This window comes from Podarcis cretensis (genome assembly GCF_951804945.1).
Source record: "Podarcis cretensis genome assembly, chromosome: 1".
NCBI lineage: Eukaryota > Metazoa > Chordata > Lepidosauria > Squamata > Lacertidae > Podarcis > Podarcis cretensis.
Genome location: NC_137170.1, coordinates 112566053 through 112582863, shown reverse-complemented (window position 1 = coordinate 112582863; position 16811 = coordinate 112566053). Strand labels below are relative to the sequence as shown.

The following is a 16811-nucleotide window of genomic DNA, read 5'->3' as shown; positions in this document are numbered from 1 at the left end:
TCCAATTCACAGGTCCCCACCACCCCCATTAAGCACTAAAGCAAGGTTTGTATCTAATGTAGCACTGAGTAACCATCCTGCCAGTGTAAGGATTTGTGTTTGTGCAGCAGGATGTCCACTGTCCTCTGCTTGCACATGCCCCATTTGCTCTGGAAGGTTAGGGGAACACCTAGAACAGATTTAGGTAGTGCACAGAGGGAGGAAGAAGGAAAGTCCTGTTTCAAAAGTGTAAATTCTTGGAGTTTCTCAGCACTACATTGGAAACTGTTTTCCTGTTTGTCCCTTTCCTGGATCTATTCAAAATAGTCAGGAACTACTTGTTTGTCTAATTTTAGCATCCTCCAAAGTACACATACCTTTTCATCCCTGGCTAATTTGACATTAAGTGTTTAAGTGATAAGGAGGGAAGAAAACAACATAACTTGTTTGAATGTCAGACATCGAATGATGCCAAGGCACTGCTTGATTAAACCGAAAGCTGCAGATAGACTCGCAGCCCAAAATAATCTGCCCCAGGATGAACTTGAATCTGTATCTTCAGTGCAATCCTGAGGCAGCAGTCTTGAAGTTGGTTAGGACCTCAGCTGGCCTTAGAAGTTCAGAAGTAAAGATGAACCTCAGATATAAGATGGATGGTCAACAATGCTAAATTTTGGGGGGCTGGAGATGGAGATGGTGGTGGCAAAGAGATAAGTGCCTACTAGACAATGTGGGAACATAACTTGAAAGATATTGGGAGAGTAAGAAGAACCTAAATGAGAGGTATGTGAAAGAACTATTAGAAAAAGAAGTGGGCAACTTAATGTTAGAAGCTTGTGGTAGGTGTGGCCTGCACATATTCATTCATGTGCACATAGTCTCTCTCTCTCTCTCTCTCTCTCTCACACACACACACACACACACACTCTCCCTCACACACACTTAAAAATGGGGAGAGTGCAATCCTCACTCTCCCATACCCTCCAATAAGGACATCTGTAATTATTATTCAATAATAATAATAATAATAATAATAATAATAATAATAATATTTATACCCTGCCCATCTGACTGGGTTGCCCCAGTCACTCTGAGCAGCTTCCAGCATACATAAAAACATAATAAAACATTAAGCATTTAAAAAAACATTCCTATACAGGGCTGCTTACTTAGCTCCTTGGCTCGTGGGTCACATAACTCTATACCCTCCAACATTTCTCCGATGAAAATAAGGACATTCTAAGGAAAAGCAGGATATTTCAGGATCAAATCAGAAACCAGGATGGCTTCTATAAATCCAGGGCTGTCCCTGGAAAACAGGGACACCTTGAGGGTCCGATCTCAAAAGCTCTCCTTGCTGAAACAGAGAAGGCTGGACCACTCCCTACTTCAGCAGGGAGAGAAAGCACTTTCAAAATGCTGGTAGTGCTGGTGCAAGGAGTTATCTCCCCTGCTGAAGGTTATTCTGCCACAACCAATACTTTACCTTCCTGTTTATTTCCATCATCCTGGTTTGAAAAATTCAATTTCAGGCCAGAATATCAGTGCAAAATATCAAGAAATGGAAAAGTTGTTAGATCAGTTGTCTTGAGCTATGCTTATGGTGAAAAAGAAGGACTAATTGCACAGTTGCACAGCCATTTTTCTGCAGTCGTTGCACGTTGACTGTGCCATTTTGGGCTGAGCTGGCTGTGTGTGTGAGCATACTAACGCCATACGCTGAAGTCGGCGTAGATATGATTTTGGAATAAAAAACAGATACCGGTAATTCTTTTGGGAAGTTGTGTTGAATGCTAGGTTCAACAAGCAATAACTTCAGGTTTAATTAAACTTTGAAGTCCAAGTGGAATGTTCTTGGGGGTAAGGGAGGTAGGGAAAAGCAACCCAATGCCTATTAATACCACAAACATTTCAGTCAGAATCCCTAGATCTTCACCACAGTGCTAATTGTAAAGCACTAAGCTGTTGGTTTATATTGGCGATAGAGGGACATGCCTCTTTATTTTCAGCATGTCTATTTTTATAAAGATTGCAGCTTGGTAATGGTCCTTAAATACATGCTGGAGTAATGGGGTAGGCTGCATGAGGATTGCTTCTGAATACCTTGTGAACTTATTAGCCAACATGGCACAATTAGGGGCGGTGATCTCACTGAAGGAACAAGTCATGTGTAATCTAATACCCTATCGTATTAGCTCACCATTGAAATAAATAATTAGGAGGCAAAAGAACCAAAAACAAAGCACCTACCTAGCATGAAATACTTGGGAGTATTACTAGCCTATCTTTCCAACAAGAGTTCATACCAGCGCAATAATTACTGTTGTGACAATGTAACCAGAAACAAATTAACACTAACCATATATGACATTTGAAAAGTTATTGTACTCAGTGCTGTATAAAACTTCTGCTAGTTTCAGTGCTAGTTTCTAAGATCTGTTCAAAACTTTTCAGACATCATACACACTATTCAAAAGCAAGCAAAAAAGATAAACTGTTCAAACGATCTGTATTTCTTATTCTTAATTACTAGTTTTGCTTCTAGGCCCTCTTCTGTGTTCTTGCCTTAAGTTGTTGAATGCATGAAGTGAGGTCTGCTCACACAACGAGACCCCCCCCCATCTCACCCACCTGCATACCCCCACAACTCTTAAATCTGCTCCGGGCGTTGGGGACACCCCAAGAACAGGCTCAGGGGAACACAAGGGGAGGGCCTCATTTCCCACCACACTGAATTCCTCTTGCATTGAATTCCACCCGGTGATTTTAAACATCCATGGCAATTTCAGTTCTCACTTCAATCCTACATTTGCACAGTGTCATAAATGCTACCTTTAGATGGTGTGCTATCTCTTTACAACAAAACCTTTGTGCCCTCCAGATGTTTTGGACGTCCCCTCCTGTCAGACCCAGACAGCAAAGGTCAGAGAATTGTGCTTCAAAACATGTGGAATGCATCAGGTTCAGGAAAGCTGTGTTAAATATTATGATGTACTTGAGCTGCTATGAAAATGACGATTGCTGTTTTAATTTAAAAATGCTGATGCACTCAGGAATTAGAGAGAGAGAGAGAGATTTTCATGCAGCGGGTGCTATTAACTTCAATGGGGTTTGTTCAGATCAAACCAAGGTTTACTTCCAACAAAGTGGAATTGGGAGTGCAATCTAGAATGCACTCTGTGCTGCAGTTTGGGGTTTGATCTCGAGCTGCAATCATTATGATTAGGTGCTGAAAATGTATCCATGTGGTGTTTATCCAATATATCAGAGTGTGTGGTGTTTGCGTGCACAAACCTGATCAGTCCACAGCCGCTCAGCTAGAAGTCCACACAAACTAACAAAGCAAAGCCAGTGAGTGCCACAGGTTGAGAGAGTGGTGTGAGATTCCAAGTATTGGCCATTTTGCTGTTGTTGTTGATTCTAAAATAACATTTAAATGCCACTCGTGTGTTCTTGCTCCCTCTCAGCCCTGTATCAATAAATGCCATGCTGTATCTATAATCTCCACATAAAATCCATGTCTTGAGAGGGAAGCAGTTTCTGTTCACCACTCACACAGGAATGTCATGCTTCCCACTCACATGAACACAGAGAATAATGCCCAACCCACTTACCTTTCCTAATGTTCAGAACTCTGTGAGAGAACCGCAGCCTCTTTGTCACTGAAAAATCTTTATAGTCCTCTCCACACAGACTTGGTTTTGCTTGGTTTTCTTTGCGAGACAAAGTTCCCAGTCCCCTGAATACAGAGTCTAGTGGAGACCAGCTCCACTGAAACACGCACCTCTCCCTTCTCTCAAGTGAGTGGATTGAGACAGCTGGTTTTATTTTAGCCCTGCATGCAGAACATGGCACTTGGCACCTATTTTTAGGGGCTGAGGCCTGATGAGCCAGTGCCTGAGTCGACTACTAGCTCTTGGAACCTGTTAGTAAAGGCCATCTTAGAGTGTCCTTTTGTCATATCTCTATGCATGGCATAAGCACTTGTTCAGTCAATCAAAGTTTCACTTACCTAACCCTCTAGTCATTCCTCCTTAAGTTTTTTCCCCCCTATATAAAACAAGAACTCCAATTATCCTACCAAAATAGGAACAACCCCACAATGCTTTGGATTAACATTTCTACCCCTTTCCCCTTAATTTATGCATTCCAAGTTATTTTGTGAGGGAATTTTTATTATTATTTTAAACTCCTATTCTACCAAACAATATATATGCTTTGGATTAGCATTTATTTAATGGAGGTTATACAGCAGGTTATTTTGTGAGGGAAATGTTTCCTTTAAACCAAGAAGTCCATATTTTTTAGGAAGTAGCACATTAAACTCTGGGGATGTGCATGAAAAAAAGCACTGGGAGAAGAGGTAGGCAGCCAGGTGAGAGCTGCGGGAGTCTGCCTTTCTATGTGTGGATAAATGATATGATATGCATGACATAAATGTGACAGGGAAAAAGAGAATCAAAAGTCTTTTTTGTTATTCTTTTTCTATATGTTTTCTATTTTGTATTTTCTTATGAGTTTGAATTTTCATGTTTAATATGTTAAAAAAAACTTTCAATAAAATTGATATTATTATTTTAAAATGAAATTGGCCCTGACTGGAGCAGGGTTTTTTTTTTAATTTTTAACCTGAGCCAAAACTCAGTCCCACAACTTGCCCAAAGTGTCAAGTTCAAAGTGAAGTAGCCACGAGTGCATTTTTTTCCTGGTCACCTCTGCATCACGACTCTCTATTCCCAAGTCTGTGAGGTTGATAATAGATTCACCAGTGAAACTCTGCTTACTGTGAAATATGAATTGAATTTGGAGGAAGGGTCATCAGTCAAAACATCTGAGGAATGTTGATAGGGTTTTGAGAAAAGGAGTGAAGCTCCTCACAGGAATTCCACACATCCCAAAGCTGTCATCCCAAGTTTTGCCTGTACTGTATTATTGGGAGCACCCTGATCAGGTGAGACATTTGTGGAATTTGGAGGGAAGACCATTAGTGTAAGTCTAGCCAAATGTCAGGATCAGGGAGGTGGTGGCAGTTTCGTGCATAGAAGATACAAGTTAGAAAATGCAGCTTCTAGACAGGACCATGCATTAGTACATTTATTTTAAGCACTGAGGATATCATGGAAAGTTTAGAGGCAAACCAGTCAGAAAGTTAAACAAAAAACTTTATTGTCTCTCTCTAGCAAGAATAGAGGTGACACAGGGAATGCCTGACTCCAGCAAATACAACTAAGTCAAGTGCCACCTAGTGAGTTGATTGTATAATTACCCCTAACCACAAAGAGGGCAACCACACTTTCCAATTCTATTGTGAAGCTAATTTTATACACAAGGAAGAATGAGTACCGAGTATTAAAATAAAACAATGGCGTGGATCCCAGGCCAGTAAATGCTTTCACTATTTTCACACAGGATGGTGACAATGTATGCCTTTATTTGGATCCCTAAATTATCTATCACCTTTTTGTCATGTATTAGCATGATCAAGGAACATAATCAAGGGAAGGTCTAAACAACTATAGGGTGATGATTATCAGTTCTCGAATTAGCACCCCCGCCCCCATGAATAGAGGGATCCTTTATAAAATTTAGAATTCTTGACTACCTAACTCTGCCTAAAAAGTCCTGTTGCACTGATTGATCTTGTTCTGCACACACAACAATCCCACCCTCAATATTTATTTTACCACCCCCCCCAAAAAAAGTTACATACTCTGGTATATTTCCAGGATGATATATAATCATCCTATATTCAATTTAAAGTCAATTTTTCAATAGTCCTGCACTCAACTTGTGAGTCACATCCTTGAATAAGTGAAGGAAGGTTCATTAAGGAGACAAACAGCTAATAGGAATAAGAGGCCTCTTACCAAACCTCTCACTACCCACCTTTAGTTTTCCTGGCATCTTATTCCATAAACTATTGAACAATAGAATCATAAAATTGTAGAGTTGGAAGGGACCTTAAGGGTCATCTAGTCCAATTCCTGCAATGCAAGAACCTCAACTCTCAGGCCCCCATCCAACTTGAAACCATACTGTACCCTGATTAGCTCTGCAAATGTGCTAGTAGTTTTACTGCTGCACCACTAGGAATGGCATGGATGTCATGGAGCCAAGACACATCTGCTTATTTATGTATGACATCTGTCTGCTGCCCCATAACTTAGAGTTCCCTGAGCGGCTTACAATACTTAAAAGAAGAAAGAAAGAAATACAATGCAATCATACAAAGGGGTAGAGCTCTCCTTCTCAACCATTATCTTATAGATCATCTTTGGGCTCTACCACCTCTCTTGGGGAGCTTTTGTACATCCTTGGCTTGTTTTGAAGTGAATGCCTTCACACCCATCTTACTTTTCATTGGAGCTGCTTCCTACCAGCACTGCCTCTCTGTTAATCAATTCATAAACACAGAGGTGGGGACCCTTTCTCAGCTCAAGGGCCACATTACAGCTTGGATAGCTCAGTTGGTTAGAGTGTAGCGCTGGTAACGCCAAGGTTGCAGGTTCGATCCCTGTATAAGACAGCTGCATATTCCTGTACTGCAGGCGGTTGGACTAGATGATCCTCAGAGTCACTTCCAACTCTACAATTCAATGATTCTACTATTCCTTTCTGAGAGCAACATACCAAGGGTGGGTGGGAGCAGAGGCAGAAGTGGGAGGAGAATGAAATGTGGATTTTAACTTTGTACAGTAGTCTAGCTTCTCCACACCCCTCTCTATCCTCCCTCCATGCATGATCAGAGCTCAAGGCCACGCGAAAACATTCAAGGAGGTTGCAAAGCCAGTCTGGGTGAGCAGTGTGGCTCAGGAGGGTGTGTGACCTAAGGACCAGTCAGGGAATCCTGGTTCCCTGTTTGGCCGCCCCAGATCTGAGGATCCCTGATGTCACACTTTGGGAAGTGTCAGCTGTTTGTCTCTTCCTCCACCCCACTTTTTCGGTAGAAAGCTTAACAAACTTCAGTTTTGTTCCCCAATTAGTAAGCATGCATTAAAACCGTATGAACGGTAGCTAAGATTCATCAAGTAAGTTAGAGGTATGATCCAGCTGCCATCAAGCATGCAGATTGCTTCTCAGCTTTGCCTCCACTAGATATTTGGTTGAGTCAATTAAAGCAATTAAAGCCTGAAGTAATTAAGGACAGCGATCCATGCTGATTGATCACATGGCGCCTGATGGCAGCGTTTTCACACATTTATGGAAGGAGGCTGCAATTATCCTGCGAGGAACACAGACCCGGTGACCTCAGAGTGGGGGGAAAGTAGCCTGGTTTTCACTGTCTTTCTCTTTTTTACTCAATAATTTGTATGTTGACAGATGCACCCAGGATGGTAGGAACAGGCCCAAATGGCGAAAAAGAAAAGAAGGGGGAAAGATGATAAATCTGTTAAAGGTGGGACTTAAATCCCGGAGAGATAAAATAAGACAGAAAATACACAACACACACACACTCTCATACAACTAAAATGTCTGGCAAGAGGGTTTAAAATAATAATAAATAAGAATTCTAATCTTGTTTACCAATGTGACAAGGACTGATGTGTGTACCAACATCAGCTCTCCAAATGCTTGTCAGATTTAAGCAAATACGTGTTTCTATCTGTCGCTGAAATAAATTCCCTGGAACAAGGGCATAGAATCCAAGTCCTCTAGCACACAATCTGGGATAAATGAGCAATCACTCTGGGCGTGACATTGTTATAAAGCCAACAAAAGTGCAAGGTGAACTCCGTCGATGACTATTCACATTTTTCAAATTATGTTAATCCAACAGCAGCTAGCTACTGGTACTTACTGCTGCGGTTTATCAATTACAGTTTCCATGCTCTAAACTAGTATAATTTCAAGGTTGATGGAAGCCACACTCCCACATAACTGAGGGCGTGTGTTTTTTTCCAAAAAGGAAAAGGCTTAACCTTCACTTCCTCTCAACAAGCTAACAACATCCATCTCTACTAGATGAAAATGTTCAGGTTCTATTTCAACTTCGTTTTCCAGACTTCAATACATTATCTTCCTCAGCCATCATTCTGGTTAGCAGCAAATGAGATTAGCCGGAGAGGTGTGCAATTAACAGTTTGCTGACAGTATTTAAATTGTCTAAATTACAGGGCAATACTATGATCCTTGGTATGCTGGGAAGTCGCTATGCCAGGGCTGCCACAGTCATAATGTCACAACCTGATAGCAAACCAATATCAAGGTCAACAGCAAAATAGCTCCTGAAACGAAAGCTAATGTGCCAATGCCAACACTCCCTCAAGCGTTCCTGGAAGCTCTGCTGCCAACCCTCAATCATGCCACTCACGCTCTCTAATTGTGCATAGAAAGTACCGGTCGGTGCACGGCAGCTGGACATTCTCATTATGCACACATAGCCTCCGCACAATGCACAAGCAACCATCAGGAATGAGAGGACAGCAGTGCCCACCCTCTGCACAAACAGTCATGATGCTCCAGGAATGAGGCCTGCATGGAGAATGTCAGAGTACAAAGGTTCGAGCCCTGCTGCGACAAACATGGTTCCGCACAAGCAGTGTCTCCGACACTGCATAAAGCACATCTGTATTGTAGCCTCTGTGCATGGAAGTCAGCATCATGCAAGAAAGAGGTGAGAGCTACATATGCAAGGAAGGATGGGAATTGCAGCAGCACTGGGAGCTGCTCAGTGGGAAAGGACAATGCAATGGGAAAATAAGAGCCATCATTTTAACTCCCACCTAGAGTCGATGCTAAAGAGGGACACAGGTGGCGCTGTGGGTTAAACTACAGAGCCTAGGGCTTGCCGATCAGAAGGTTGGTGGTTCAAATCCCCATGACGGGGTGAGCTCCTGTTGCTCGGTCCCTGCTCCTGCCAACCTAGCAGTTCGAAAGCACGTCAAAGTGCAAGTAGATAAATAGGTACCGCTCTGGCGGAAAGGTAAATGGTGTTTCCATGCACTGCTCTGGTTTGCCAGAGGCGGCTTAGTGATGCTGGCCACATGACCCGGAAGCTGTAAGACGGCTCCCTCGGCCAGTAAAACGAGATGAGCACCACAACCCCAGAGTCGTCCGTGACTGGACCTAATGTTCAGGGGTCCCTTTAGAATTGAGGGAGAAATTTGATTCAGTTCACATCTTTAGGTGAACCTACCTAATGCACACTTTTCCAAATGCATGCATGCACGCACCAAAATACATCTATTCTTCGAAATAAGAAACTGTCTGAATTTTGCAATGGAGTTCTCCAGCTCAGTGATGCATTCAAAAATGCATATACTAGGGTAATGTGTGTATGGAAAAGCAGCTATTAGTGAAAAATAGCATAGAGAAATGTCTTATGTAAGAGCAAATTGCTTTGCAAACATGTGTTTACAAAAGATGGGCATACAAATTTATGTGTATATTAAGAGAAATTTCATGAGGACTTTTTTTTTAAAGCAAACTGATGGGGAAATGTGGAGAGCTGAACTTTAAAATGGTAAAAGCAGAAACTGAAAGGAACTGAAATGGACAGCTCTTCCCATCCCTAATCCCACCCCAGGGAGATGTGAGTGAAGCTTTCACAAGGTACAAACCTACCTTCCTGGAGGTCCTGCTGGGACTATTATATCCTACTCAGAGTAACTGCAAGGAAAAACTTGTGAGTCTAAGAGCTGAAAATCATCCAAAAACCTAAGGCACCGAATTCCTTCAGTTAACAGTTGCAAGAGCTCATCTAACCGCTGAATAAAGAACTTTTAAACTCTGTTCTGTCTTCTGGAGTTTTATGTCAAATTGATGTGCTCCCATCCTTTTACCTCACTTTTTTAAAGATTCTCTCTCTCTCTCTCTCCCCATCCCCACCTTTCTCCCTTTCCTCTAAGAATCTATTCTCTTTTTTAGGGTTGTGAATGCAGTAGGGTATGCAAGTGAATTTGAAGTAATATGCTTCTACCCCACTGACTAAACAGATGTCTCCTTGTTCAACCTAAGCTTTTGGTCTGGATGTGAATTCCTGGACTTTTGAACTTCTTTTGATTCATTCTCAGGGTGGTACCCACATAAAAGATCCCTCTCGCACACAAGTTTTTTAAAGGGTTATATGTGAATCTCATGCATATGCAAGCTCCTAGAGAGACGTGGAACAGTTGGCAGTGCAGACTCAACTACCCTCCTTCCTGTATGTGTCCCATCATGAAGACATCTGGAAGGCGACTGCCCGTGAAGCGCTGGGGATGCCAAGACACTGCTGAAATAGTCACCAGTTTTATTGTGTGACAGCATCAGTTTGCAGAGTGAATTCTGATAGCATCACAGAGGAATGGGGATGGCAGTCTTTGTGCACTCCCAGTGTCTTCTTTGAACGTTGCCCGGTAGACAGAGGAGCAACTGGCATAGCTTTCCTCACCATTGCATCTCCTTACTGGGTAGAATTGCACCCGCCTGGCTGCCTCACTGCCGTCAGCCATGAACTCTGAAAAAGGCACAGTACCCTTGGCTTAAGGACACAAAAGATGGGATCCCCATGGATAAGCAGCTGGATTTCCAGAGCTGTTTATTCTGGAGGCCTTTCAAGTGGTCTGCCTGGCACTGGGCTCGGAGGGGAATACCCAACCTCTGTGCTCAGTTGTCTGTGGGAAGGCAAGGGAAACATAAGGGCATGGATGAGTAATGAGTTTCAGTCACAACAGTTGGGTCTAGTGACTAGGCACTCTTTAGGGATTGGTGAGTGAGTAGAAGTGAGAAGGAGAGCTATATCCTTCCACTCTGTTGCTTCAGCCTCTCAGCCATTGGCAGTCCCAACTGATGTCATCGTCCTGTTGGGAAGACAGTGTAATCATCACAAGAGCCCTCACTCATCCTCTGAAGGGAGTCATACTGACATTGCCTGTAGTTTCTATTTGGCCATTCTGCCAGTTCATGTATCAGAGCGCTGGCATGAATCTTCACCGTTTCAAAGACCTGGAAATTCTGTTCGCACTACCTACAAACTCTAAATAGAGGATACTTTTCCATTACAAGCATTAACAACTAAATCATCAAAGGGACCATATACGGAATTAAAAAGGGCAGATCATTTACAAAGTGAAGAATCAGCACCTCAGATTGCTTAAATACACTTCTCATGAGTTGTGCGAGGGAAATGCAAGTGTTCCCTCTGACCCATTCTCAACTTGAGACTTTGGCCTAGAGGTCCTGGTATCCCACGTAAGTGTCATCCTCATCTGTAATTATCCCCAAAGCTGAGCTTTATTTCTTTCAGTGTGCATCATTGACAGAATTCCTAACAGAATCTGAATCCGCCTCTGTCTTGTGCAAAGCCAATAAACAGAGTAGGATCACAGAGAGAATTCTTAATGCAGAAAAGTACATTCTAGAGAACTTTTGTTACAAGGAACAAGGAGAAGAGTTTGGATGGTGGTATTGGTGGGGAGGCTTAACTTGCAATGCAAGCTGCATTTACCAGGCTGACCTTGAAATGAACGGAAACATCTGATCAAACTTGATTCAGAAAGTGCTGGAAGATAATAAACACGAAACTTCATTTTTACTCAGTGACATTTTAGACTAGAAACACACTTGGAAACGTTGGAAGGAATTCTTCTGATCATTCCATCAAGCGTTTCTGCTGGCCAAGCAGAACAATTTCCCTCTCCTCCACAATGTTCAGGGGTTTCCTCTGATGTTCCAGGGTGCATTCGGAGGAGGTGCAGGGGTACATGGGGAAAGGAGAGGAAAAAATTATTTCAATCTTCTTTCACCACATCATGTAGCTTAAGAACATATGAAAAGTCTTGCTGGAGGAGACCAAAGGCTTGATCTTGCCCAGCATCCTGTTCTCACAGTGACCTACCAGATTCCTCTGGGAATCCCACGAGCAGGACATAAGGGCAATATGTGTGTGTGTAATGTTTGCTGCCCTTTCTCTGCCTTTTTCCAGCTCTATAATATTCAGCATCAGCATCATTGACAACAGGCTGCAAACCAAAGGGAGGAAGCCTAAAGGCATTTATAATTTTGTGTAGGAAAGGAGGAAATGCACTTACTCTTCACCTTGTACTTTTATTAGAGGCCAACTTTAACACCTGAAGCACCTGACTAACTAATTCACATGCGCTGTCCAAGAGACAAGAAATTGAAAACCAGAAAGAAGACAGTCCGTTGCAGCTACTGAGAGCACTTCTTGTACCAAGAGCATATGTTTTATGAACTGGTGAGTCTCCAATACGTATCTCAATTCTGCTTATAAGCCCACATGGTGGCATTTCAAAAACCACCATATCCTTGCTTTTTAAACACATTCCCCACCCACACTTCCTTGCTTGTATATGAACCAAATAATGCTAGCCTATTTTATTGCTGTTATCAGTTTCAGGGATGGGGAGTGTAATGAATGTATGGGGGTTGCTTGTGCGTAAGTTGCTACCATGCCTGGCTAGTTAGCCTGGTTAAACCTTTCCTGACAGGACAGCCCTTCACTTCGTGGCTGTTCAGTCGCTAGCAGAATCCGTCAGTGGGCGTTTCTTAAACTTCTTCCAGCACAAAAGCTCTTTGATGCCAAGTCTACGCCTACTTTCCCTGCGCGGAAGTCTTCTGCGCAGGGTGGGTGTGGGCAGAGGAGGACCAGTGCTCTCCCCGCTGGTCTCCAGTGAAGAGTCCTGGAGACCCCTCTCCAATTCCCCCAACCGCCCCCCTTTATCCCTGGTGTTACGCTGATTTCCTTCCCCAGCCGATGAGTTCCCTCTCTCCCTGCTTGCCCCTTCTCCGGCATCGCTTGGGAGCTCTGCCTCCACTCCTGGCTCCGATGTCAGTTCCCTGACAAGGAGTCTGTGGCCCAACAATGCTCCCCAAAATAATGGGTTGTACCCTTCTGTTTGGAGTAGTAAATGTCCCTAAGTTAGTTTTTACCTATCAGTTTCAATGTGTTTGCTCTGAGAATGATTGCTGCATATAACCCAATGTATTCAGTATGCTTGGGGAGTCGGTTCTTCATGAATTCTTGTACAACACAACATGGTCTGCTCCTCTTGATGCAAGGATCTGTACTTCAGTATCAAACATTCTGCAATTCTCCAATGGCTGCAATGCAGCTCTCAGCAGTTTTTTAACATGTCAAAATATGTAAACATGAGAGAATATATGCATTTAAATGCCATTTAAAATATACATTAAAATATGAATTTTGAACACTTTTCTTTCTTTTATAAAAGGACAACTAATGCAGAAACGGAACAGAATAGAATTACGGGTCGAGATATGCAAAAGTGATACAGACCAGAAGTAGACAGATCTGCCTCCGCCAAGTGCATATGAAGTGCCATGTATATGAAGTGTCCTACTTATATGAAGTGAGCATGTAGGGAAAGTGCAGTATCATTAAGTATTGTTCTTACATTATTAGCGAGAATTTGTTCCAACAAGCCTTGTTAATATAATCATCTGGCAGCCTGCTGCATTAGGAATATCATTGCCTAGTGGGAATTTGATTTGGGCAATTCTGCTTTTCCTATTGACAGAATGGGGAACAGAGAGGCTCTCAATTGCTTTTATTGCAAGACTCACCTTCAGAGTTTCATTTTAATTATATGTTTCCTTTTGTACCGGTGATGTGGAAGGAATCACACCAACGTGCCCTTCACTGAATTCTTAGTGGTCAAAAAACAATGTTTTTCTCTGCCTTCCCCTCCTGTATAATTTCAAGTGGGGTTTTAACCTCAGAGCTATACCATCTGCCAGAGAACAAATACTGACTTTTTGTTCTCTTTGGGAGTTCCATTGACCCCATTTCCCAAGTGCCTCACATTTCAAAATTCTGGATTAGGAAAGCAGAAAAAAAGGGAAAGATGGAAAGAAAAAGAAAGAAAAGTCTGTACTCTGAAGTAAGAATTAAATTACTGAGAGACAAACAAAAAACAAACCCTGAATGTTTCTTCTTAGCTTTGGCAGGTCAAAACAGAATTTATATGAAACCAAATTAATGGGTGTTTGATTTGCTGCAACTAAAGAAGACAGTTTTGAAGGGGGGGGGGGCAGAATCAGCCCCATGGCACAATGGCCAACTAATAACTCTCTCAGAAACACAGATGAGTAATACAAATGTCAAAATATCCTTAATCATGTGATTTAAGTGTCCAGTTTGGTATGTCACTGAATGACAAATGGATTGTTATCAAGTTGCATTTCATCGTTCATGCTACATCATATGAAATCATTTGGCTAAAAATGTGCCTGCTTATTACCCCTTAGCCGTTGACAGCCTAAGTGTTATAAATATGAAAGAGGCTGTGTTAGAGCCATTCAGCCCACTGATTTATGAGTCTGACTTGCGGAAAGCATGACAAAAATCTCTTTTTAAGGAGCACATTTCTGAGAAAAGTATGTTTTCCCTAAATGGAAATTCTGCTCCTATATCCATGGATCCTGCTGCTCTGGTTAATGCACAAACAAGGTAAAGTTCACGCACGTCTCTGACAGGATCTTGCTCATTCCTTATTCATGTCACCTTGCTTCCAAAAGGTTTGCTTGGCAGAGGCCAAAAGATAGCGCCTCTCTCAAGGATGAGAGATCAAGGTTGATGTGGAGATTTCACTGGCGTGCATAAATAAGAGCAAATCAAACAGACATCATCGTATTTTCTTGTCATTCTTATTTACAGCGCTTAACGTCTTAAATAAGAGGCACTGAAAGCTCATGCTTCCAGAAGAGGCCCACATCCCCTAATCTGAGGCCTCTAAGAGCGGACTGCTTCCACAGTCACATTACCTGGCTGTAGGGTATGACACACTGCACTTGCTCAGAAAAACACTGTCCTTTAAGGGACCCCTGACCATTAGGTCCAGTCCTGACCGACCCTGGGGTTGTGGCGCTCATCTCGCTTTATTGGCCAATGGAGCCAGCGTACAGCTTCCGGGTCATGTGGCCAGCATGACTAAGCCGCTTCTGGTGAACCAGAGCAGTGCACGGAGCAGTACCTATTTATCTACTTGCACTTTGACGTGCTTTCGAACTGCTAGGTAGGCAGGAGCAGGGACCGAGCAACGGGAGCTCACCCCTTCGCAGGGATTCGAATGCCGACCTTCTGATCGGCAAGTCCTAGGCTCTGTGGTTTAACCCACAGCACCACCCATGTCCTGCACTTGCTCAGGAAAACACTGTCTTTTAGCTATCAATTAAACAGTGAGTCCTGACACCAGGCTCACCAGTTTCGGCCCAACATTGTGGGTGCCCTGCGCGTGTGAGTGATGTCACGCACAACACGCTTGTGACGTCACACAGCTGGAGGAGGTCCTGAAAACTGGTTTGGGGGCAGGGTCAGGAGACCCACCAGAACAGCACCTGGGGAGGAGGAGAGAGGAGATCATTCTATCTGGAAAAACCTTTGCACAATGTTGAATTCCTCCCCATGTATTTCAAGGTAAGATAGCATCTGTAGACGGACGGAGATGGTGCTCGCAGAGTTGAGCCGTATATTTACACTCCACCTCCTCATAAAATGTTCAAGGCAACATAGACGTAATTAAAAGCCCGCAATCAATACTGAAATGCCTGAATAAAAATCCCACAAGGCTGCAGTGCTTAAATCTCATTTAAAATTAACGGGACATAAGCTAGTTCTGACTGGAGGCCATACTTAAGTGTGGGCAGCATGGCATAGAAGTTGCTTGCCTAGCTTTCTAAAGCAAATGGCAGATACAAGGGTCTGACTTTGATCGAGACACTGGTGTGAAGGGGGGGGGGTTTAAACACACACACACACACACCCTTCTAATGAGGATATATAAAATGGCCTTGTGGGGAAATGGGGAGGACCAATTATGCTTGCAGGCTGTAGGTTCTCACCTCTGCTCCAACCCACTGAATTCCACGGAGCTTACCTGTCAAGTTAAACATTAGATAATCCCAGGGAGGGACGCGGGTGGCGCTGTGGGTAAAAGCCTCAGCGCCTAGGGCTTGCCGATCGGAAGGTCGGCGGTTCGAATCCCCGCGGCGGGGTGCGCTCCCGCTGCTCGGTCCCAGCGCCTGCCAACCTAGCAGTTCGAAAGCACCCCCGGGTGCAAGTAGATAAATAGGGACCGCTTACTGGCGGGAAGGTAAACGGCGTTTCCGTGTGCTGCGCTGGCTCGCCAGATGCAGCTTTGTCATGCTGGCCACGTGACCTGGAAGTGTCTCCGGACAGCGCTGGCCCCCGGCCTCTTGAGTGAGATGGGCGCACCAGCCCCAGAGTCTGTCAAGACTGGCCCGTACGGGCAGGGGTACCTTTACCTTTAATCCCATTTAAGTCTATGGGAGTTACAAAGCTATTATTATTATTATTATTATTAACTAAATTATTTAATTCATCAAGAGGCTCTTAATCTCACGAGGCATTTAAATGTCAGAGCAAGCTGATCAGTAAATCACACAGTTCAAAGCTTGAGTTAACTCGATTAGAGAAGCATGAACTTCAGACTTAGCTGAGTTTCAGGCCTAATGTGCACAGCAACTCATGCCCTGTAGGCCCTACTCTATTAGGGTTGCCATATCTTGAAGAAAAAAAAGAGGAAAGTCTGAGCTGCTGCCAGTCCGAGCCAGGGAAAAAGGTGTGTGGGGCTGCTGTCATGCCCGGGCACCTCTTTTGCTGGCTCGGGCTGGCAGCGGCCACAATGTGCAGAGCAGCCTGAACCGCCCAAACACGAGCCGCCTGAGCCCAAAAAACTTGGACATTTCCTTTAAAACACAAAAATCTGCCCGATGGGCATGTTAGCCCCCCCAAAAGAGGATAATGTCCGGGTTTCCCCAGATGTATGGCAACCCTATAACTCCATGAAATCAGTTGCTGGGACTAAAAGACCCTGCCTCCCCACAGCCATCTAGGCAGTCTCCTCTAC

The 16811-nt window shown here is 43.5% G+C and overlaps 1 protein-coding gene across 1 annotated transcript in view; it reads right to left on the bottom strand.

Moving 5' to 3' along the window:
- Positions 1-3728, bottom strand: part of XIRP2 (xin actin binding repeat containing 2) — an 87647-nt gene extending 83919 nt beyond the window's left edge. Inside the window, exon 1 of the mRNA XM_079974905.1 lies at positions 3594-3728. The gene's annotated coding sequence lies outside the window, so the exon portion shown is untranslated. The remainder of the gene's footprint in view (positions 1-3593) is intronic.
- Positions 3729-16811: the final 13083 nt, after the last annotated feature.